The sequence below is a fragment of the Sinohyriopsis cumingii genome, unplaced genomic scaffold (assembly GCF_028554795.1).
Source record: "Sinohyriopsis cumingii isolate HCF-2022 unplaced genomic scaffold, ASM2855479v2 utg000426l, whole genome shotgun sequence".
NCBI classification, from domain to species: domain Eukaryota; kingdom Metazoa; phylum Mollusca; class Bivalvia; order Unionida; family Unionidae; genus Sinohyriopsis; species Sinohyriopsis cumingii.
In genome coordinates, this window is record NW_028315897.1 from 4,338,368 (window position 1) to 4,363,583 (window position 25,216).

Genomic DNA, 25,216 nt, shown 5'->3' on the forward strand with positions numbered 1-25,216 from the left:
TTCCTGTGGTGCTGCTTTTCTTCCTCGTGTTTTAGTTTTTTCTTTTCTTTCTTGTTGTTTTCTTTCTTTCTCTTGCTGTTTTCTTTCTTTCTCTTGCTGTTTTCTTTCTTCCGCCATTTGTTTATTATGATCATATCTATCGTCTGCTGCTGCCATAAATCTTCTAAAAGATGGATCCCTTTCACTCGCTTGCGTTTTTCCATCATAAATTCTAAATAACATACTAAACCAACTTTTACGAGTTGGATATCTTCCTCTTCCTATATCAGACAAATAGTCATTTCGAATACTGAACATATCTTCAGCAAGTTGACCAAATTGATCTAAACTATATATCGTAGATAGCGGTTGTGATATTATATTCCATCCCTCATCGGTGAAATTTTCTCTTAAATCATCGATATCAAATTTTCTTTTTTTTACTCCAGGTTTTCTCCCTCTAGGTCTTGCTTCAGTTTTTCCTTTACGACCTACTTTAAAAGCAATTGCAGGTTGTCCACCCTGTTGCGCTGCCGCTGCTGCTATTGCTAATCGATCGGGTAATGTTCGTGATTGCTCCTCAATACCTTTCAACGCACGAAAAATTCCACGTTTTCTGGCTTCCTCATCTTCCTTATCTTTTTCGTCACCATATACAGTTTGTTCAATTGTTTTAGTAACTGGCTTCAACCATTTTGCCGAAGTTTCTAAAATTCCATGTTGCATATCTTCGTAACCACGAACATTTTTCTTAAATAATTGTTTTGTCGGAATAAACTTCTTTAATGCCGCTAATCGCTCTCGTGCTAATTTAGCGGAATGAGGTTCTCCAACTGTACTAGTTTTCCGACTCATCTTATTTTCAATGATATTGTTTTATTGTGAAATAAAATTAATATCTGCAGCCCAATTTTGCAATCACACACAAATTTTACAATATCCCCCCCCAAAAAATGCTGTTTTTTTTTTATGTCTGAAAATGCACTTTGGGTCGGAATTTTGCGGATTAATTTTCGTAGGAGGCGTTATTTTTGAAATCTGAGGCTTCTACGGAGAAATGTTGTGTGGGAGGCTTAAATTTATCTGAGCCACCTGGTCTGTACGCCTTCCCTGCTGCTTAAAACCATTTTCCATTTTATATGTACAAGTTGTACCTTTCCAGTCCATGTGTCATAATACTGTGACTCAGGCTGGAGTCAGCCCAGTGGGATTCAAATCCATCTAATTCTCCCAGAAAGATAATTGCCATCACCTTTTTTCACAGACTGCTCTGGTGGCCTAGTGGTTAGAGAATCTGCTTCGGATGCGGGAGGTCGTGGCTTCGATCCCAGGCCGAGTCATACCAAAGACTTACAAAATGGTACTAACAGCTGCCTCGCTTGGCACTCAGCATTAAGAGGTTAGTGTTAGGACTGGTGGACCTGGTGTCAGGATAATGTGACTGGGTGGGACATCATGCTACATGTCTGCGGCATGATGCACAGTGCAGACATTGTAGCGATATGACTGACAAATTGTTAAAGCTACGTTAAAAATCAAAATCACAACAACAACAACACAACCTTTTTCACCATTTTTTGTGTAATATTAATTTATTTTAAGAAAGAAAGCTAATACAAAATTACAAATTTCATTCGTTATCTTAATATGAACATTCAATCAAAAATATATTGACATTGACATTTATCAAGCTCAAAATTACTTCAGAAGATATTGTACATTCAGCATATTTTGAAAGGCATGACATAATTTTGAAAATATTGCATGTATATATGCAATAAATTTGTACCCTTGACAATTTTGCTTGTATACACACCCACAAATCTATACTTATTTAATATACCTCTTGTTAAAATAAGTATATGTTGAATACATGTGTGTGATAAATATATCCTAACCACATTGTATTTTACAAGCACTCTATAGCCATTAAAGTTACTTCGACAGATGCAAAGAAAAAATTTCTCTTCAATAAATTTCATTCAGAATATTTTTTAAATAATAATTTTTTACTAACATAAGCAGATTGAACTGTCCATGTTAACTCTGAGAAATTGTAGATCTGGTGGCATTTCAGTTTTCACAGAAATTATTAATACTGATCCAAGGGAAGTAACTTCTCCATGAAATTATTTAATTGCCCTGGTAATTTCTTGTATTCTGAATAGCACATTAAGTTTTAAAATGATTTGAAATGTACCTGTCAAGGGTCTTTGCAATGTTGAATTCAATCCCACTTGTTTGTTTGGGATCAAAATACCATACCTTTCACCAATATTGTGTTTACGGATTTCGATTTTCACATCATAATTCTTTTTCATGTTTTCACCAGGAAGTTGTATTTTTGTTTTGGGAAATTCTTTTACATAATCTCTTGTATATTTCTAATTTTCAAATTGTTGTTTCTCAGGGCAACCTAATATGAGGTCTTCAAGCAAAGTTATCTCCCTTCCAAAGATCACTAAACGTGGAATTTTTCCAGTAGTCTTTTGAACTGTAAACCTTTAGGCTATCATTGCAAAAGGTAAATATTCATCCCAGTATGTTCGATACTCAGAAACAAAAGGTGAAAGCAAATTCAGTATTGTACAATTGGCTTTTTTAACCATGATATTTGATTGGGGTCTTGTAATGGTCGTTCAGGTTTTCTTGACAACCACAAACTGAAATATTTGATCCCTGATCTGTGGATCCGTGTTGTTATGTATATTTAATTTATTTTGTGTACCTGGTATTTGGCTTGGTTGAGGGTTGTGCTCACCTGATTTTTGTCATGATTGTAAGAAATAAACATGTGTTGTCTAAAAATTAAGTTCAAGACCTAACCTTATTTACAAGTTAGTGAATTTTTCCATTGGACTTGATTAGTTTTCTTATGCATTATGTTGTGATATAGGTCAGATGAGTCTTATATAAAATGGGATTTGGTAAACAACTATTCACTACAATTTTATGATCCATCTGTTAAATCACTTATAGCTGTTTTCAGATATTTTTTGAGGCAAATTGTATAAATTAATTGGAATTACAAAGTGCTCATTGATTTTTGAACAAAGATACTAATTTTAGGATTATTGAGAACTCAAAGACATTTTGGATTATATCAATGAGCTACATCAGGACATTCCACACTCTTGGTTCATCAGGACATTCGAGACTTTGAATTAGTTCAGAACATCCATACTTGGGATTATTTCACATATGATTCACAATGCTGGAAGTTCCTCTTAAATTTTCGCTTTGTAACTTAGAGAAATTCATTATATTTTTATTTGGCTACACTTGGTTTCGCTTCTTTCAGTTACATATTTTGGGACCATAGAATCATAATAGTGTATATGAGCAATATAACCCCAGATCTGGATATGAAGTTTTGAATTAGGCCAAATAGAATATGTGTGTTTCCAATCAGCCAGCCATTCCTGTTCCTCACTGCTGACCCTAGCACTTTCTTCACCATGTTAAAAACAAAAGATAAAAAAAATCATATTAAATATAATTTAAGAATAAAAAGAAAACCTGCCAAAACCATTGCAGTAAGAATCACATATATTATTGGCCTTAATGTTTTGTCTGCAGGTTGTGCTTGATATAATCTTAAGTCCATTTTGTAAAAAAATCTGATTCTACCATTAGATACTTTATGCACTGCTTGGTTTTTGGTAAAAAACACATATCTGTACCTTCATTTAGAAACTTTTACTTGAGCCACAATTTGTACAGTTCTTTTGCCATTTTTTTTCATTTCTTCCTAAGACTTACCTGAAGAATCCAGTGAAGTACAGTTTCTAAAATTGGATCTTGTAATTGTAACTTTGCTACAATAGTGAGGTTCAAATTTTCTATATATAAATTCTCTAGGTCAATTTCTGTACCATTAACTAATTTCAGAATTACCAGCATTACTTATTTAAGACTCTGCACATCAATTTTAGTCTTTTTTTTCTCTTCAGAATTAGAACTTGATAACTATAATCACATTTATTATGTTTAAATCTTGTATTTGTTTCTTTGATTCAGTACTAATCTCTTTAGGTGTATTACAGAATTCAAGTTCACTCATTTCATCCATGCTATATTTTGTTTTTGCCATTTTATTCTGTTTTGGGGGTACTATTTGGACCAGATTCTTCCGATCATTCCTCACACCTTCTGTTCTTTTGCACAGGTGCTCTACCAAGACTGAGCTGAAGTAAAAGACAGGGACAAAAAATTGTCACCATCATGTTGTAGTCACCGTCGTTTCTGAGTCATCATTGTGTCAAAGTCATTGTCGTGTTTGAGTCATCATTGTGTCTGCGTCATCGTCGTGTCTGAGTTAACCTGGAGATATAAGAGCATACAGAGGATCATGCTATACAGAGTAAATTTTTTGTAACAGTCTTATCTTTGGTATGTTGCCCATTCAATCAATACCAAAGTGTAGTTGCTTTGTACACGTTTTATTTATAGTGCCATATCTACCGTATATGTTGGGACATTTTAATTATTGGTACACCATAAATTAATTTTTTTGTGCACTTTATATTCTGGGACCCATTGTTTTTTCTCGAATCATAACTTGTGGGACACCTTTTAAATGATTTGAAAATTACATGTCGGAAAATGCACTCTAACCAGATGAAAGGAAATTATTGGGGAAAAGTTGTTTATTCAAGTCTTTTAAACATAAAATTGTTTTATTCAAGTCTTTTCTACAAAGAGAATGCCTACCTGTGATTGCATGGGTGTGAGATTAAATTCTGCAAATATGACATGAATCTTAACTTTTGAATATTGTTAATAATAGTTAACGAATCAATATACTTTTTAGTGGGTGCAATTATACCTTACTGTAAAGTCCACCAGTATACTGCCATCATTATTATAACATGAATATGGTCATGTGATAACTCACTGTAAAGTCCATCAGTATAGTGCTGTCATTATTATAACATGGATAAGGTCATGTGATATCTTGCTGCTAAGCCCACCAGTATACTGCTGTCATTATTATAACATGGATATGGTCATGTGATAACTCAATGTTAAGTCCACCAGTATACTGCTGTCTCTATTATAAGAGGGATATGGTCATGTGATACCTCACTGTGAAGCCCACCAATGTGCTGCTGTCGCTATTATAACAGGGACACAGTCATGTGATGCCTCAAAGTAAAGCCCAAAATTATGCTACTGTCATCATTATAACATGAAAATGATCAGGTGATACCTCACTGCATAGCTGATCATTATACTGCTGTCTCTATTATGACATGCAATATCTCACTATACAGTCCATCAGATTAATGATGTCTCTGTCATGGACATGTTCTTGTGATACCTCACTGTAATGCCAATCAGTATACTGCTGTCAATCATAACATGGACATGGTCATGTGATACCTCATTGTGTAAAGCCAATCGGTATACTGATGTCTCTTTTATAACATTGATATGATAATGTGATACCTCACTATAAGGCCCATCATTATAGTGCTATCTTTATGATCTCAAACTGAAATTTAAAGACTTTTCAGGATCTCATCAAACATTTTATAAGCCAAATACTCATATCATTTTCCACTGTGTTTCTTTGCATTTTGGTTCACCAAAACACATCAATTAGAAGTCTTTCTCTTACCACATGAAAATTGGCCAGCAATGTTGATTTCCTTTAATTTATTTTGGCAAATTCAGCAATACCTTTCATGTTGCTGAAGAGGTACAAGGGCTGGTTGGTGGAATGAGTGGGGTTAAGTGTACACAGAGTCACTTAAATTTGATGATGTATTATTTGTTTCCATTTTGCACTCAACTACATTCCAGGTTTTCATTTCCCCTGGAACTGAATAGGAACTTTTCATAATAAAGTAAAATCAGAAGGTTAGTGATTCCAAATATTTTGCAAGTGTTTGTGCTTCACACTTTTTGAATATTATTTCAGCACATTCAACAATTTTCCCCATGATCTACAATATTATGACAATGCACACTTTATGCTTTGTACATATCACCTATGTAGTCAGACAACCACTTCTTGAGCACACTATCCCACTTGTACGTATCACCCTATTTAGTCATACAACAACTCCTTGAGAACACTTTCTATGTAGTCAGACATCCATTTCTCCTTGAGCAGTTTCCACTTGTACCTATCACTCTTTGTAGTCAGACAACCTCTCCTTGAACACAGTTTCCACTTGTACATACACAGTAACACCTTGTGTAATTAGACAACCTCTTCTCTTTGAACACAGTTTCCACTTGTACCTCTCACTCTTTGTAGTCAGACAACAACTTCTCCTTGAACACAGTTTCCACTTGTACGTACACAGTAACACCTTGTGTAATTAGACAACCTCTTCTCTTTGAACACAGTTTCCACTTGTACCTATCACTCTTTGTAGTCAGACAACCTCTCCTTGAACACAGTTTCCACTTGTATGTATACAGCAATACCTTGTGTAATTAGACAACCACTTCTCTTTGAACACAGTTTCCACTTGTAGATATCACCCAGTGTAGTCATACAACCACTTTTCCTTGAGCACACTTTCCACTTTTACCTACCACCCTATGTAGTCAAACAACCACTTCTCTTTGAACACAGTTTCCACTTGTAGATATCACCCAGTGTAGTCATACAACCACTTTTCCTTGAGCACACTTTCCACTTTTACCTACCACCCAATGTAGTCAAACAACACCTTCTCCTTGAGCACAGTTTCCAGCCATGATTTTCCAGCCATGATGTTCAGGCAGAATAATTCTTTTCATGGACATTGTTCAATTGTATCATTAATCAGGAAATAGCTCTGCCCTTTCCATCACATCTTTTCCTTCAACCAATCAATTTTTTTTTATTTTTAATGGATTTTGCAAAAACTAAATGGAACATCACTGACTGTTACTTAAGAAAAGAAAGGATACATATAATATGAGATCCAATTTAATTTTGTGAATATCATTATTGTATTACTCCATGTGTTAGTGGAATAGCTTGAAAGACTTTGTATATAACACCATACAAGATTGGAACCTATTACTGTATATACTCATATATTAGCCTGTTCGCATATATGCTGCCCCCCAAACTGAATAGGTATAAACACTAAAAGGTGCATGACAGGTGTATAAGCCAACCTCCAACTCGAAGACATTTCAAGATGCACAAGGTAAGTTCTAAATGCATTTATTTAGGCAAACTTGTATTTAAAAATATTACATGTATACTTATCTCCAGGTTGGTAAATTATGATGGTTATGTGTCTTGTACAATTAAATGTGCATACCTTTTTAAAAATATTACCTCAGTTTGTAGGATCGCTTATATCATTGAAAATGAGTAACTCATGAGTGTGTGATTCAACGTAAATGAACAGCTATTAAGGACTAGCTGAAATATTATCTGGAAGAATACAACTTGGTCAAAACAATGAATAAAGCAAAATCGGCATCTAATATGCTTGGGATTAAGTAAGGATTTAAGTGACGCTATACACGTTTTGCACTGTGCATGTACTGTACATTATAGTTCTCCCTGGTAAACTCAACCAGCCTGCGAATTATGAAGCCTGTATTTACCTTTATTTAACTTCATATTGGAGAACTCAGAAAATATGCACATGCAAAATAATAACAAGATCAATCATAGTATTTTATAACAGTTTAATAATTGTCGTGTCACTGGAAGTTACTTTTTTACATGCCATTGTCTTAGAACACAGAAAAAAATATTGTTTCATGTTCCAAGATTTACAGCAACTACAGTTATCAACAAAATACCTAAAAACTGTCAAGTTTAGACACTGGCCTGTGGATAAGCCGATCTCCTTCTTCCAGGCCTTTATTTTTTCCTACATTATTTGGCTTATACGTGAGTATATATGGTACCTAGTATTATCAAGATTATTGTGATATGAGTCTTTTTAAACTGACTGTTAAGTCTCACCTTTAGTGTCAAAACAACACCAAATTCAATGATAGCTATTACTTGTCAGAATGGGTTTTTAGTGACATGTTTCTGAAGAAAGATTTTAAATGTTTGAATTGGTTTTAGTGATATGTTCAATACTGTAATTAGACTGTACTTGTTTCAACTGTTTTTTGCTATTATGTCTATTTTTGAAATAAGATTTTACTAGTTTGTTTTTAGTAATATGTTATTATTATGAAATAAGTTTCCTAGCTTGATTCGGTTCTTAGTGATGTATTTATTTTTTAAACAAAAATTAATGTCTTAGTCTTATATAATAAATGTATAATTTAGCCTAATATACAATGTATAATTTAGCCTAATATATAATGTATAATTTAGCCTAATATATAATGTATAATTTAGCCTAATATATAATGTATAATTTAGTCTAATATATAATGTATAATTTAGTCTAAAATAAAAAATGTATAATTTAGTCTAATATATAATGTATAATTTAGTCTAATATATAATGTATAATTTAGTCTAAAATAAAAAATGTATAATTTAGCCTAATATATAATGTATAATTTAGTCTAAAATAAAAAATGTATAATTTAGCCTAATATATAATGTATAATTTAGTCTAATATATAATGTATAATTTAGTCTAAAATAAAAAATGTATAATTTAGTCTAATATATAATGTATAATTTAGCCTAATATATAATGTATAATTTAGCCTAATATATAATGTATAATTTAGTCTAAAATATAATGTATAATTTAGTCTAAAATAAAAAATGTATAATTTAGCCTAATATATAATGTATAATTTAGTCTAAAATAAAAAAATGTATAATTTAGCCTAATGTATAATGTATAATTTAGTCTAATATATAATGTATAATTTAGCCTAATATATAATGTATAATTTAGTCTAAAATAAAAAATGTATAATTTAGTCTAATATATAATGTATAATTTAGTCTAATATATAATGTATAATTTAGTCTAAAATAAAAAATGTATAATTTAGCCTAATATATAATGTATAATTTAGTCTAATATATAATGTATAATTTAGCCTAATATATAATGTATAATTTAGACTAAAATAAAAAATGTATAATTTAGCCTAATATATAATGTATAATTTAGTCTAATATATAATGTATAATTTAGCCTAATATATAATGTATAATTTAGTCTAAAATAAAAAATGTATAATTTAGTCTAATATATAATGTATAATTTAGTCTAATATATAATGTATAATTTAGCCTAATATATAATGTATAATTTAGTCTAAAATAAAAAATGTATAATTTAGTCTAATATATAATGTATAATTTAGTCTAATATATAATGTATAATTTAGTCTAATATATAATGTATAATTTAGTCTAATATATAATGTATAATTTAGTCTAAAATAAAAAATGTATAATTTAGCCTAATATATAATGTATAATTTAGTCTAATATATAATGTATAATTTAGCCTAATATATAATGTATAATTTAGCCTAATATATAATGTATAATTTAGTCTAATATATAATGTATAATTTAGCCTAATATATAATGTGTAATTTAGCCTAATATATAATGTATAATTTAGTCTAATATATAATGTATAATTTAGTCTAAAATAAAAAATGTATAATTTAGTCTAATATATAATGTATAATTTAGTCTAATATATAATGTATAATTTAGTCTAAAATAAAAAATGTATAATTTAGCCTAATATATAATGTATAATTTAGTCTAAAATAAAAAATGTATAATTTAGCCTAATATATAATGTATAATTTAGTCTAATATATAATGTATAATTTAGTCTAAAATAAAAAATGTATAATTTAGTCTAATATATAATGTATAATTTAGCCTAATATATAATGTATAATTTAGCCTAATATATAATGTATAATTTAGTCTAAAATATAATGTATAATTTAGTCTAAAATAAAAAATGTATAATTTAGCCTAATATATAATGTATAATTTAGTCTAAAATAAAAAAATGTATAATTTAGCCTAATGTATAATGTATAATTTAGTCTAATATATAATGTATAATTTAGCCTAATATATAATGTATAATTTAGTCTAAAATAAAAAATGTATAATTTAGTCTAATATATAATGTATAATTTAGTCTAATATATAATGTATAATTTAGTCTAAAATAAAAAATGTATAATTTAGCCTAATATATAATGTATAATTTAGTCTAATATATAATGTATAATTTAGCCTAATATATAATGTATAATTTAGACTAAAATAAAAAATGTATAATTTAGCCTAATATATAATGTATAATTTAGTCTAATATATAATGTATAATTTAGCCTAATATATAATGTATAATTTAGTCTAAAATAAAAAATGTATAATTTAGTCTAATATATAATGTATAATTTAGTCTAATATATAATGTATAATTTAGCCTAATATATAATGTATAATTTAGTCTAATATATAATGTATAATTTAGCCTAATATATAATGTATAATTTAGTCTAAAATAAAAAATGTATAATTTAGTCTAATATATAATGTATAATTTAGTCTAATATATAATGTATAATTTAGTCTAATATATAATGTATAATTTAGTCTAAAATAAAAAATGTATAATTTAGCCTAATATATAATGTATAATTTAGTCTAATATATAATGTATAATTTAGCCTAATATATAATGTATAATTTAGCCTAATATATAATGTATAATTTAGTCTAATATATAATGTATAATTTAGCCTAATATATAATGTGTAATTTAGCCTAATATATAATGTATAATTTAGCCTAATATATAATGTATAATTTAGCCTAATATATAAGAGATCGCTCACATGCAAAATCGTTGGAACCAATAGTATACTAGTATTCAGTAAAATAATTGTAAGATTCACTCTCATTGGTTGTTTCTCGAAATGCTGCAGGATGCTGAATCTTTAGTACTGAAGAGTACAAAAATGTACAAAAGTCATGGCGGGCAAGATGTTTAGTATTTTTCATAGACCTAGTAATTCACCTAGACTGCGTTGTTTTATAGCCGAAATTGTTATACAAGAGACTTTAAATGCATCGAGGTAGGTAGATTTATATTATATTTATAGTATTCGCATATCCTCCCGTTTGTTTGTAAGCCCTCTGTCTATTTCTGATTTCTAGAATAGTCTATTTCAGTAGTAGCCTCGTCCTACATGTAAGACCTCGACACTGATATTTATGTTGTGGGTACCATATCACTAAAACAAAAATAATATGTGCTATGTCTTACATTGTGGGACTAAGTAGAAGCAGTGCCATCTGCATCCAATATGTGCAGTGTTTTTTTCTAATATTTCAAGAACAATTTGAACAAATAAATAGAAGGAATTCTTGTATACACGTGTTCAAAGAGATGTAAATCCCAAATTTATGGAATTAGTGAGAGTTTGAAAGACAGTAATTTCAATCACAACTGTATTTGAAAACAAGCTGGCCCAAGCAAAAATGGCGACCATGTTGCTAAAGAAGCTCCCTTTTGATTAAAAAAGTCAGCAGTGTTGGAGACCCACCTGGAGGCAGTCAGTTTAGAACTCATAAATCAGTGAATGCAATGGCTAAGTTTTGTGCATTTTTGATATCTTTTATTCTTTCTGTTTTTCAAATCAGTAGGGTGGTACAATCAAAGGGTATGGTGTGAGAATACTTTAGTAGTTCATAACCAATCAGCAGCATAACAGGCAGTCACTTGTATAATGTAATGCGCAGGTCAGGGTTATTGTTGCTTACAATTTACTCTTCAAATTATTTATTTATTATTATATAGTACATTTAATATTTACAGGAAAATTTAGTCTCGGGCTCTGCTCCGTTTTGAGAGAGCATGCCACTAGCTTCCCATCCGTCCGTGGTTTTTCCCAGTGGTTTTCCAGGTTCTTCCTCCACCAGATATATTTACTGTTGTGTAGCATGAAAAATGGCCTTAAGCTAATCATAACAGTGTAAGACATCAACCCTGATATTTATGTTTTGGGGATTTAGGTTTTACTGACTAAATAACGGTATGTGTAGTGAGTTCCAATGTTGACTAACATCAGAACAAGAAGTCAAATTGTCAGGAATATCTCACACTCTTGGCAGCCTGTCTCCACATTTTTCTACAAATTAAAGTAATAAAGTTTATCAGACTTTACTAACTCTGATGTCTTTTTTCTAATTAATTCAAATTCTCACATAAGACATGATTTCAAGTTCGTTGGCCTACATTTCAGTTGGCAGTAATGCAGTGGAAGTCAGAAATGCCAAAATTGGTTAAAAGGATGAGAAGTATCTTGAATGAAATGAAGCTATCTAAGCACTTTCTTAAGTATTAATATATTTTTTATTCTTTTCATTAGCTAAGTATACTTCAACTTTATCTGATTTCAGCATTCCCAAAATGAAGTACATACTGTACGTACAGCAAGAGTAGTATATGCCTAAATACTGTGTTCTCAACACATTGAACAATTTGTCTCCAAAACATTAGTCAGTTTGATTGTGTAAAATATACAAATTCACTGCTTATCTATAAATCTGCAGTAGCATGGAATAAATTGATACAAGTTGTACTCTTTAGATTAACCAGCCATGCTGTAAGAGTAGAGTGTATGACTTAAAATTTGTATGAAGTTGTTCTGGTGGCAAAATTAAATTATTTTTGTATTTTCAGCACTGTATACCTCAATTTTGCTTGAGATGACCTGTCAGAGAAACCACCTGGTGTCACAGCAGATAGGTAAGTACCACACCCAGACAGGAATACAGAGCTGAAACAACAATGACCACAAACCATAGTAGGAGGTATAGCGTGACAGGGATGGTCCTGGCGTTTAAAAAGCTGTCGCAAAAAAAATCGCCAACCTCAATATTTTGTCGCCAATTTTCAAAAAGTGTCGCCAAAGCAAGTAGTGTACATTTTTCCAAGTGTTAATTTAGTCTATTAATGTAACAGGCAATGAAAATTACAAAAGATGGGTTAGTTAATACTTTAATTACAACAAGCATTAACAAAATGTTACAAAGTGTTACATGAAGATCCGTCGCGATTTTAGGGCTGCCCACTTGTTGAATGCAGTTTCAGAGTCTAATTTTTCACAACTGTACATGCTGATTCTCATTAAATTCTCGAGAGATGAGATGCAGAGCTTATTTCTGATGTCAGTTTTTATGAGGTTCATCATACAGAATCCACGTTCACAGTCTACAGTGCTGACAGGCGACACTAGTAGTCTCTCAGCAGCACACACACCCCCCCCCAGGGCTAGCTTCACAAAGCTTGTAGCGAATTGCTTCCTAACTCCCAAGAATGATCACTGAATGCTGTATACATTTTCTCGACAAGAAAAATAGGATCTCCATTCCCACGAATGAAACGTACACGAGTCAACACCTGGCAATACTGGACCGTATATATAAGCATAAATTCACACCCAATTTAGGGGATTCTTTCACTCCTGTATTTTGAGAAATAAATAATTATTATTCATTATGCAAAACTGTTTTTTTTTTTTTTTTTTTTTTTTTTTTTTGCTATTTCTTGTTGCGGAGTTTAAGTCTCTGCAGCCGTAACACGGGACTGATGGCAAAAGGAAAAGATCAATGAGTAAAATGCTGCACTGGTGACAGATGTAATTGTGATTGAGATTTTTTCCATTTGCTTTGTATTTATACACAGTAGTCGGTACTTCAAAGGTTATCAGTTTTCTATGAAGGTTCAGCAAAACTATTGTATTGGTATATGTATAAAAAAAACCCAGAAGGATTAGCCATACAATTAATTGTATCTGTTCTATTCACGTCTTCAGAAGTCGGTCAGTTGTAGGTATAGTGCGGTAGCATGATTGACTGTATCGCAGCATACAGTCCTCAGCCCAGATGTCAGCATAAGCAGATTATGATGTAACAATGCACTGTAAAGATGGGGTTGTCAATAAGAACAAAGGATCGTTTGTGTAACAGATTGATTCCAATGCATTGCTTAGTCAAGTTTGTGGCTTCCTTTCGTTCTGCCTTTTAATTTATCCAGTCCAAATCCATGATTGTATGTACAAATTAAATAACCAAAAAGTATGTCGCCAAAAAAATCGCCAGATGGGATATTTTTGTCGCCAATAAGGAAAAAAAATCGCAATTTGCGACATTGGCGAAGCCCAGGACGATCCCTGCGTGACCACTCTTTTTATTGTATGCATAATGACGCATTAGAATTTTATTTTACATGTATCAGTTAGTTGCTACCATGGGTAAAAAGTTGTTTGCATAATCATTGACCTAGTAGTAAACTGAACACCCATTTGTTTCCAACCTATCAATTTTGGCCATTATTTCTTTTTAATTTTGGTTACAATTATTCACAATGCTACTTTTAACCGATGTGATGATAGAGATTTTGTGATTTAGGGTTTTGTTAGCTTAGCCACCAATGTTTTGTTTTCATTATTTGAAAATATGTTTGAAAATTTCTGAGAACATAAAAGTTATTTTAAGATCTTTTAAAGCCCACATTACCCAGCCATTGATAATTGTTAAGTTTGGAAACAATTTATTATCCATTAGTTGTTTTTTAATCTTTAGATTCATTACAAATCAGATACAGAGATGCTTCCAGGGCATCAATCATGCAAAATTTGTATGAATTTCCCAAATATTGATGCACAGGAACTCCAACAATTTAAAGTCACTCATAGGAAAATGTACTCTGCACTGTAAACAGATTTTTTTTAAAGTACTTCGGGTAAGTCACACCAGTAGAGGTATCGTATTGTTTTTTGCAACATAAGTCTTTTTTCAGGTAGGCAACTGTTTACATCTGGATTCTTCAACTTGACATCAATGGTTCTTAAACTAGATTTTATTGGCACATTGTGCCCTGTAGCAAGCATTATGTCATAGTATAAGCCATGTAAAAAGGAAGTTTTACAAGTGCATGTTAAAAATACAGCCTACCCAGAAAAAACAAAAAGGCTAATTCCCTGCTTGGTTCACCTTCTTTTGTTCCGCAAATACTGGCCACTGACACTGATGAAGACAATGATTTCTGTTATTATGAAATATATCTGATTACTGGAGCTGGGAAAGTTTTAATGGAGATACTAGTGACTGATTGGTGTTAAATACGCGTCTGATGTACACTCTGAATGGACAAAATAGTTTTTCCAGTCCCCCCCCCCTTGAGCAGTAAATCAAAATTTAATGTAAAGCAGACATGATACAAAACCTAATTAAATTTCATACAATTTAAAATTAGAGTGCACTTTTCATTTCTTTTCTCAAACAATTTAGCCCTGCTGGATCATGTGCTTCAAAACTATACAGCCTTTAAGGGTTAAGATCTGTTGAATAAATAAAACTAACAAGTGATAATAAGAAGTACAGTTATTTATTTGGTCAAAACACCTCTGTCGGAGCAAGCAAGCTATGGCATTTATGGACCTTAAACCCTAATACAGCATTAAAGAACAGATAAGAAATCTGTCAGTAGTGTGTGTGTGTGATTTGGATTTTTAATGTAGCTTTAAAAAAAATTGAGTCATATTGCTATGATGCCTGCAGTGTGGCTGTTTATAGTGATGGCCTGCAATTGGGCATCATGCTGCAGACATGTAACATAATGTCCTAGCCAGTCACATTAACCTGACACCAGGCCAGCCAGTCCTAAAAATAACATCTTAATGTTGAGCGCCAAGTGAGGCAGCTGTTAGTACCATTTTTGCAAGAACTTGGTATGACTCAGCTGAAGTTCTAACCTGCGACCTCCCACATCCATGGTGATGCTATAACCACTTAGGCCAACCAGAGCAGTCTAATCATAGTATTCAGTAAAGCACTAATTTGAGAAAGTGAAACTTTGGCACAGCTTAAGTTTGTTAAAAATTCAGTTTTGGAGCAGAAGTATCAAAAAAATAAAAGATAATACCTTTGAGCACTAGGAAATTGTACTTAACTACCATAAAGAACCATTGTCTGTCTGTATGCTTCTTTAGACATCATACAGTGAAACCTGTCTTGAGAGACCACTGCTATGAGAGACCACCTGTTTTGAGAGACCAGATTTTCCATGCACAGATTCATTGATTATTTAGTGTTATGACCTGTTATGAGAGACCACCTGTCTTGAGAGACCAGTATTTGTTGGCAGAAGGGGTGGTCTTTCAAGACAGGTTCTACTGTACTATGAAAGGAAGGTTCACAGAGAGGAGTTTCAAAACACAAGTTATCTGGCCAAAATAAGGAGTCAATCAATTGGTAATTAAATATTAAGCATAATCATTGTCAGAAATGGAAAATCACATATTCTGAGAGCTACATAAAAAATGGAATATGTGTTATTTTGAAAAATTATCTTTGTTCCTTTAAATATTTGTAATTTTAAAAGATGAAGTTCCCTAAAATTATATAATCAATGTACCATTAAAAAATTTGTTGTGAATAATTAGATATTTAATATGTGGAGTAACTTAGTCTTTAAACATGCCACAGTTTGTATGCAACATGTCATTTTCAGTTAAACAGCTTATTTCTTTTTCATTTTTCAGTTACTTTGTTTCAAACAGTGATAAAATTGATATAGTGAAGGTTTCTTTTTTACTACATTTTCAGATGCAAATGTCATCATTGCTTGAATATACGTTATGTATAAAGACTGGCATTCTCAAATTTTTTTTTACCTATAGACTATAATGAATGATTAGTTTTATTGTAGAGAATATAGAATATAATTTTATTTTTTTGTGCATTATCAGATTTGATATGAGGACTTTTAATTTTTATTTGAGATCCCACCAACTTGTTGTGCTTCCTGTTCAGATAGAAGTTACATTATGATGAAGTAAACAATATTTTCCCAAATTTGAATTAAGAATATGCGATTTCATCGTGACTTTAAATTTTAAAAAAGGTGTCAACATTGCGTGAGGTTTTTTTACTTATTGATTATGGAATTTTATATTGTTACAGGAGGCATAATCTTTAATGAGATTTTAAAAATAATTTTGGGTTAAGAATATCAGAGTATTATTATCTTTATTGTTAAGACTCTTTTTCTTCATAATGGGTTTATGATTTTGATTTCAAGTCCATACTCGTATGCTTTGACTGAATTGTATATTGATTGGGTTTTAACAGCCATTTAACACATTCCATATTATATGGACCATTTTGCAAGAGAGGATAAGGAGGAATCTGGGACTTCCTTATTTTTAATAAACATTTTCTATATTAAAATGAAGTTAATAACAGTAAATTTGTCATATACTAGGTTGGAATTAAGAAGGTATATTAAGATATACTGTTTTTATTAACTTCAAAGAAGAACCAAATTTTAATGCCTTATAGTCTCATGTAGCAAATATAATAATAATAATGAAATAATGAGGACTTTGTATAGCGCCTAATCTTTAGAAGCTCTAAGCGCTTTACAACATTAGACAACACCTATAAGATAAAAAAACATATATAATGATATAATTACAAAACAAATGCTACGAAATTAGAAAACATAACAAACATGCTGAGAATATTTAAGGTAGGAAACATTAGGTCTTTAAGTTTGTTCTTGCAGTCGAAATAAGTGAGTTTTTAGAGCACTCTTGAATGGGATCACTGTGTCTTTGTGTCTGAGTTCAGTGGGCAATTCATAACACGTTGCTGGGTCCTGGTATACAAAAGAACAATGTCCATATGACTTTGTTTTCATAGTGGCAATAATGAGTATATGATTGTCAGAAGAGGAGCGTAAGTATCTTGCTGGTGTGCACATATGGGTGAGGTCGGATAGGTATGTTGGACTATAGTCTGACAGTGAAACATTGCACAGAGAACAAATTTTGTGTTTGATTCTGGATGGAATGGATAGCCAGTCTAGGGTACAGAGCAGTGGGGAGGTGTGCTCTGATCGTGGTACTGTAAGTGATCCGAGCAGCTGTGTTTTGAAGTTTCTGGAGTAGATACTGAGATGAACCAGACAGAATTGATTTACAATAGTCCAGTCTTGAAAGTACTAATGAACACACAAGTGTTTTAGTGGCATCAACTGAAAGATATTTGAGAATGGAGCTGATGCGTCTCAGCTCAAGATATGCGGCCTTGCATATGTTCATGACATATTGGTGCAATGTGAGAGTACTGTCCAGAGTAACACCTAGGTTTCGTACTGATTGTATGAATTTAATTTTGGTGTTGCTGATACTTGTTTGAGATAAAGGATGTGAATGAGAAAGTCTTTTTGTTGTGATTAGAATGGCCTCAGTTTTATCATCATTCATCTGCAGCTTGTTACATGTCATCCATGATTTCACAACTTAAATGCACCTCTCTACACCTTGGATGATAGCATCAACTTCAGTTGGGTGGCTAGATTTGTATATTTGGGTGTCATCAAAAAACAATTGGTGAGACACTGGATGATGATCTATGACACTTGAGAGCGGCTGAGTGTATAGAATGAAGAGAACAGGTCCAAAAACAGACCCCTGTGGAACACAATATAGATCAACTGGGCTAGAGTATATTCAATTTGTAGACACAATATGTGTCCTGTTGACCAAATAGGACTTGAGCCACAGTAAGGCTGTATCATGAATGCCAAATACATACTGGAGACGGTGAAGTAATATATCATGGTCTATTATGTCAATTGCGGCAGACAAATCAAGGAGGGTGAGGACTGTAATCTTTCCACTATCCCAAGCAGATAGAATGTCATTAACTACTTTTAGAAGAGTAATTTCAGTTCTGTGGCAAGGGCAATAAGCAGATTGTACATTACTGAAAAGACTATTTGAATTCAGATGAGATACAAGCTGGGGTAGAACAACCTCTTCTAAGATTTTTTATATGAATTTGAGATTACAAACTGGCGGTAGTACTTTAAATCGTTATGGTCTAGTGTTGGTTTCTTCAGCAGAGGCTTTACAATGGCAGTTTTGAAAAATGAATCTTTTGCTTCATCTCAAGTTAATATCAGACATTACTTGTTTTCATTGATATTTGTGTTATGTATCATTCATGCTGTGGGCTAATACAAGATGTAATATTTGTTCTGGCAAACCATAATACCTGCAGAAGGAACAAAAATTGGGACTTGCTATTTCTGTGTTTCCACCTATTGAAATGATAACTTGCTACAATCACTTGAACTTATTTCCCTAGCTACTAGGGAATCTTTGTATTTCTGAAGAAACAAAAAAGAATGCCAGAATATGTAACTATATTTTGACTAACCTGACCTTTATTCATCTTCGTTGTGACTTAAACTAGGCTTGAAACAATCATATCTTGCATAAATTCAAATATTTAAAAGCCATTTTCATCCATTAAGCACATCAACTTGACAACAACAAAATATGGTTCACTTATTTTTATGTAGGATAATCAAAGACATCATTTCAAGCCCTTTCGGCTTGATGCATAAATTTTCATTTCATTCTAGGGAGAGTTATTGTTTGCCAGTAATATCCTACACATTATGTTTTGTTAACTTGTAGTAGTGTGAAATTTATAATTTTATTGGTGAACTTAAAGCCTGGTTTGACAAATCTCCAATTAAAAACGAAATACAACATTCACCCAGTGAGGTAAATACTAAATTTTTTATTTGACTAGAATAAAGTTTTACTCTACCAGTTATGATACGAATATAAAAATTAACATTAATGACCTGAAATCAGTCATATGAAGGATTGTTAATGGAATATATTCTATTACCCTTCTGACAACAGTTACATGTAATTAAATTTAGACCAGTCTGCTCACCGTCTTGTAAACATTTATTAGTACCGAAGAGTGAAAACTTGTACGAGTTTGATAAAAACAAATGGAAAACAAACTTAGTGTAGAATGTATGAACTTTTAATGAATAAAGTGGGCAATGTTCTTGACATTAGAAACAATTATCAGCACTGTTGCACTTTGAGGGAGGCCTGTGACACCCTCCCATCTCAAACAGCCAATGTCCCCCATATATTGATAATTATAGGGGCCAGAGATACATAAAATACCCCCCAACCCCCCCCCCCCCGAAAGCCCAACCAGTATGCGACACTTGGTCAGCACTGACTCTAAATTGATTTTGTCATAGAGTGGTTTGACAATCTCGACACCAGATATTTTTAACTCCCATTTATAAAAAGTTGGATTGTTTAATTTTAAGCCTCAAAAAGGTGAAGACCAAAAAACTTGCCAGTAGCTTCCCATGGGTCGGTGGTTCTTGTCAGGTTCTTCTTCACCAGTTATACTGGATACTATGTATAACCTATTGTGTGCTGAAAAATGGCATTAAACCCCACAACAGCAACCACAATGACTTTGATTCATCTGATACTACAGTGATGGCATTCATCATGACATTATTGCAAGGTTGTTGATTTTTAAACCTGTACAATAATGCAATTCTCAAAATGAATAGGAGATAACTTTGCCAAACAGATTATTAAGAAATTCATCTGAACAATGTCAGTCTAAAATATCTCCCATTGCAGTAAACAATATGATTATGCCAGGCTGGATCAGGTCCAGTGTTGGAGGAATGGGGTTGTTCCAAAATTTCCTTCAGGCCCTGACTTCTTTGCAAGGGCACCAAAGCTAAACTGTGTGTGTCTATTCACTCCCAGTGTGCATACTACCTAATAAACATGTGCAAGAATAAAATGATGGTCAAATTTAAAGTGACAAGTGACTGTACATTTGTGTGTGTATGTTTCTTTTTAAGCAGGAGTGGGTGCATGCCAGACACCCCCCCCCCCCACAGCCTTCTGGCTATGTTGATGCAAAGTGTTTATAATGCAAAACTCTGCAAAAACATATTGGACAAAGTACAGTTGTTCACATGCAAGTGATATGGGTTCCATTACTGAGTAGTGAAACAAGTTTGCTAACATTCTCTATGGAAAACTAACTTGCTGTCTTCAAGGCATGTCATGTATTTGCATCAATACCTATTAATTTGTCTTGCAGTGTTTTACTTATAACTGAATTGTTTATAAACAAATCTTCCTATTTGCATTATTTGTTATTTACAGTAATTTAGTGAAATCATGACAGTTAAATTAGCCTTAATGTTCTAGTGTCTTATGTCCATAAATATTGTTGAAGTTTTTCATACCAAAATAGTTTGATTATTCCAATTTTAGCTTGACAAAAGTCTTAGGGTAGTGTATGAAATCTTTTTTTTTTATCTTTATTGGCTTTGATTTTATTTTACTGATTATAATCTCATTATAGGTTTCACTGCTAATAAAAGCTATAAGCTTGTTTCAAAAGATCATGTTTTGTCTTTCTTATTACAGATTGTTGTACTGAATAAACTGGAAACTTCCCATGATAATGAAAAGATGAAGTCAATAAAGTGATGCAGATAACTAACCAATTATGGTAAATGCAAATAGATCTAATTATGTTACTAAAATAGGCATGATAATAAATGTAAGACTGAATAAAATGCCAATAGAATCTGGTTGATATACTGTACCTACTCAAAGATACAAAGAGCAGTCAGCAAGGAACAGTGATCTGAATATGGCAGATGCTGTAAACATTAACAAAATATTTGGTATTTATGTTAATTTTTTAATCAGCTGGTCTGATTATAATCATCAAGTACTGGATCAGTTTGTCTGGCCATCCATCTGTTCATCTGCAACTACGTTTCATCTTAATCCACTGGGTAGAAATTGAAACTGTATGAAAATGACATACAATATAGCGATTCTTGACCAAACTGTATATAAAAATATACTGAGTTTTACATGGCAAGCGATGAAAGTAATTCTATTTCAGTTTGTAAAGTAATTTATTACTTGTCTTTTCTTCCTTACAGCAATTTTTCAGTTTCATAAATGTTTTATACAATTTTTATGCTCAGCTTGTTACATAATTCCTGTTAGCACAATCACCCCACCCCCACAGGTAAAAATAAGGTTAACAATTGGATTTGCATACATAGGATGACATTTTTGGATTGTCCTGCCAGTATCGCAGTGCTTTAAATGTTTAAAATGTTCATCAAATATTACATTGTATCTGTTTTTCAATGGGGCTATCGTGTTTTATAAACACATCTCTTTGTTCTTGTTATTTCTATTCCATCTTATGATTATTTAAATATAAGCAAATGTAAACTTTGTCTAGCTAAGACTTTAATATGAACAATATAATATTTTTAAAAAAATTATATATCTAAAAGTTTTGTAATTAAGCTTTTCTGTTGCATTATATTTTTTCGTATAATGTATGCAATAGTAGATTGCAAATATGCAATTTTTACCTTTTATAGGCTTCTTTATAACATAATAAATACATGCTGTCCCAATTTTGTTGCGCTTATTTTATCCTTCAGATGTGTTGATTGTATTTCACTGTATGCAAGAAACAATCTTCTTGTTTTATCTTTGCAATGTATTATTGAGGGCCGTCCATTTAGTACATGCGCATGGAGGGTGGATGTGGATGTGTCTACTGATGATGTATGTACACATATGAAAGGGGGTGGTGGGGGTGAAACCTCAATAATAATTTGTCTAATACGTAACCTGTTTGTCTGGGTTCAGTCGGCATTTGAATTTTATTGGACACTAGATCAATTTTTAAAGTTACACAGCTTATTTCTTTGGTGCAGCAAGACATTCTACAGCGGTGATATATCTGTGTTATTAAACACATTAATATTATTAATCCTTGATCATTTCTGAGTATTAAATATGGGCCATTCTTTAGAATTCTGGGTGTGTGTGCATCAAGCATACGTACACAGGGGTGAGATGCAAAAAAGCATGTGTGGGGGGGGTCAAGCTTTGCCAGATTTTTGTGTATGTATTAAATGGATGGCCACTTGACAGTTAAAGTGGTATACTATCTAATTTAGTATGTTTCCTTTGTCAATTTTAGGTCCATTGCCCAGCGGATCTTGTGATCTGTGCTCTGACCAGTGAAAGCATGTGAATTTGCTAAAGTCACCCAAATTGTGTAGGTATTTCTCATATGGGTCTCCAGATTTGATTGTGCTTTATAAAGTTTTGAAACATAAGAAAGATGGAAGAGAAGAGATCGAAATTACCACTTTTAACTTGCAAACACTGACATTTGCATATATGATTAGCAGCATATTTTATACCTAGATATTAATGTGAAATTCTATGCTAAATCATAATATTGTAAAATCATCACACTTTTTCAGTTGCTTTAAAATCAACTTAATTTTCAAGAAAAAGTAAGTGAATAATTGATATCATGTATGTGCATTTCTAGCATGTAATATTTTCCTCATTTTATTTTCCCTCACAAAATTCTCCAAAATGTTATACTTGTTAAAATTATTCTCAGTTTAGTTTTTATGACAGTTTGGAAATCATGTATTTCTATGTTTATGTGGTAAAAATGGAAAAACCTGTCCATCATTCATCTGCTAAACAACCAGAAAAATGAAAACAAAACATAGCGCACTGCATCCACGCAGAGTTTAAAATTTTTAAGGATAACACCAAATCTGTCAAAAAGTATAGATACTTAAATTCAACATATGAAACTTTGAACAACTTCTTTTAAAAAATCACTGAATATATTTTCATAAATTTATCAGAAAGTATCAAGGCATTATGCTGATCCACTCTCCTTATATCACGACTTTTACTCCACATAGAAAAATTGGTAAGCAACTCTCTCACAAACATCTGTGCAACAAAAATTTCACATTAAGCACGAGTGTATTAAGTACTTCATAAATTTTTCAAATGAATTTGATTAATCATCAGATTTGGCCGTCAGTACTCAAAGGGATAATCTTTAAAATGACTTAAAATGGCAGGGATCTTTGCATAATATCTAGCTTTGAGGGACTTCCCATAATAGATTTCAGCATAATAAAAGTTTGTTTGTAAGAATGATGTCATCCATTTATAAAAGTGGTTGATGACATTTCCCTGTTAGTGTGTCTGTTTTATTCTGTAGTAAAATCCACATGAGATGGAACAAATTACAGAATTATCACATGAATTATTTCTTACTTTTTTGCAGAACCTCTCTTGAGAAGATCCTAGATACTTTGACAAGTGAACAGTGCTGCATTAACCAGTTTCCAAGAAGGAAATAACTGAACAATATAGACAGAAAAGAACATCATACATGATTTCATACAGATGTTCACCTGAAATAAGCTTTGCAGTCCTCGCTGATTGACGTGTAAAAAATACTACAATTTAATTCATTTGAGCATTAATATATAATGAGATCAAAACAAAGCATCATCACATTGTTACATCTTAAATGTTGCCAGCATGACAGTCTCGTTGGAGCATCGGTGGTTATTCTATTGGTTATTTGCAGCATAATTGACGATAGAAGCCAAATGATCATTTGGAGTAATAACTACCCATTGTGTATTTAATGATTTTATAAGCTTAAGCTCATAAGCTTCTAATGAGATAATATTGGACGTGATTGCAGCAGATTGTACACCATTTTAAATGTTTTGAGACATCAGCTATCATTCTTCAATAAATGTTTCATTCTGAGAAAGTTAAGTCTCTATTGTGCTTTTGTCTCACTTGCTCATACTATTGAAAATAACATGATTAATTGTTATTGTGCATTAGCTGAAAGATGAGAAAAAAATTCTGTAATGGAACAACATCCAGCTTTCTGTTACCATTTTTTAAAATTTTTTTGTTCCACCTTAAGCCAGACATTCATTAAAGTTCAGCTTGTATGCTTCTCTGATTCAGAAAGAAATGTTTCTGTGAGAATCACACAGAATTTACCTCTCTCCTAGTGTCTGCTATTAAAGGGCATGGTGATTTTTATTATATTTTTGTCAGCAATATAAAATTTTAATTCAATACATAATTCCCCCAAAGTGTTTCTCAGAGGTTTTAGAATAATGTATTTTTTGTGGTAGTAACTTGTAACATTATAACCATTTATTGTAATAACAATCAATTTTAGTGACCTAAATGTCACTGACTACTAGAGCAACAGTCATAAGGTTCATACTAGGGTTATCCTACCATTTTAGTGTCGCTCACTAGTCTGGCTTCATGGTAGGGTTATCCTACCATTTTAGTGTCGCTATCTAGTCTGGGTTCATGTTAGGGTTGGCTTACCATTTTAGTGTTGCTCACTAGTCATGGTTCTTGGTAGGGTTATCCTACCATTTTAGTGTCTCTCACTAGTCATGGTTGATGGTTGGGTTATCCTACCATTTTAGTGTCGCTCACTAATCAGGGTTTATGTTAGGGTTATCTTACCATTTTAGTGTGGCTCACTAGTCTGGGTTCATGTTAGGGTTATCTTACC

At 32.0% G+C, this 25,216-nt stretch overlaps 1 long non-coding RNA gene across 3 annotated transcripts; it reads left to right on the forward strand.

Annotated features, from left to right (window-relative positions):
- Positions 1-1,132: 1,132 nt before the first annotated feature.
- Positions 1,133-24,371, forward strand: LOC149774101 (uncharacterized). 3 transcript variants are annotated; one of them, XR_016417062.1, is made up of 7 exons: positions 1,133-1,378; positions 2,390-2,503; positions 4,148-4,342; positions 12,603-12,668; positions 21,217-21,301; positions 22,814-22,891; positions 23,939-24,371. It is a non-coding gene; the product is annotated as an uncharacterized LOC149774101 (long non-coding RNA). The 3 variants fall into 3 exon arrangements; XR_016417061.1 differs by lacking the exon at positions 2,390-2,503 and having other exon boundaries at positions 4,148-4,371; XR_016417060.1 differs by lacking the exon at positions 2,390-2,503.
- Positions 24,372-25,216: the final 845 nt, after the last annotated feature.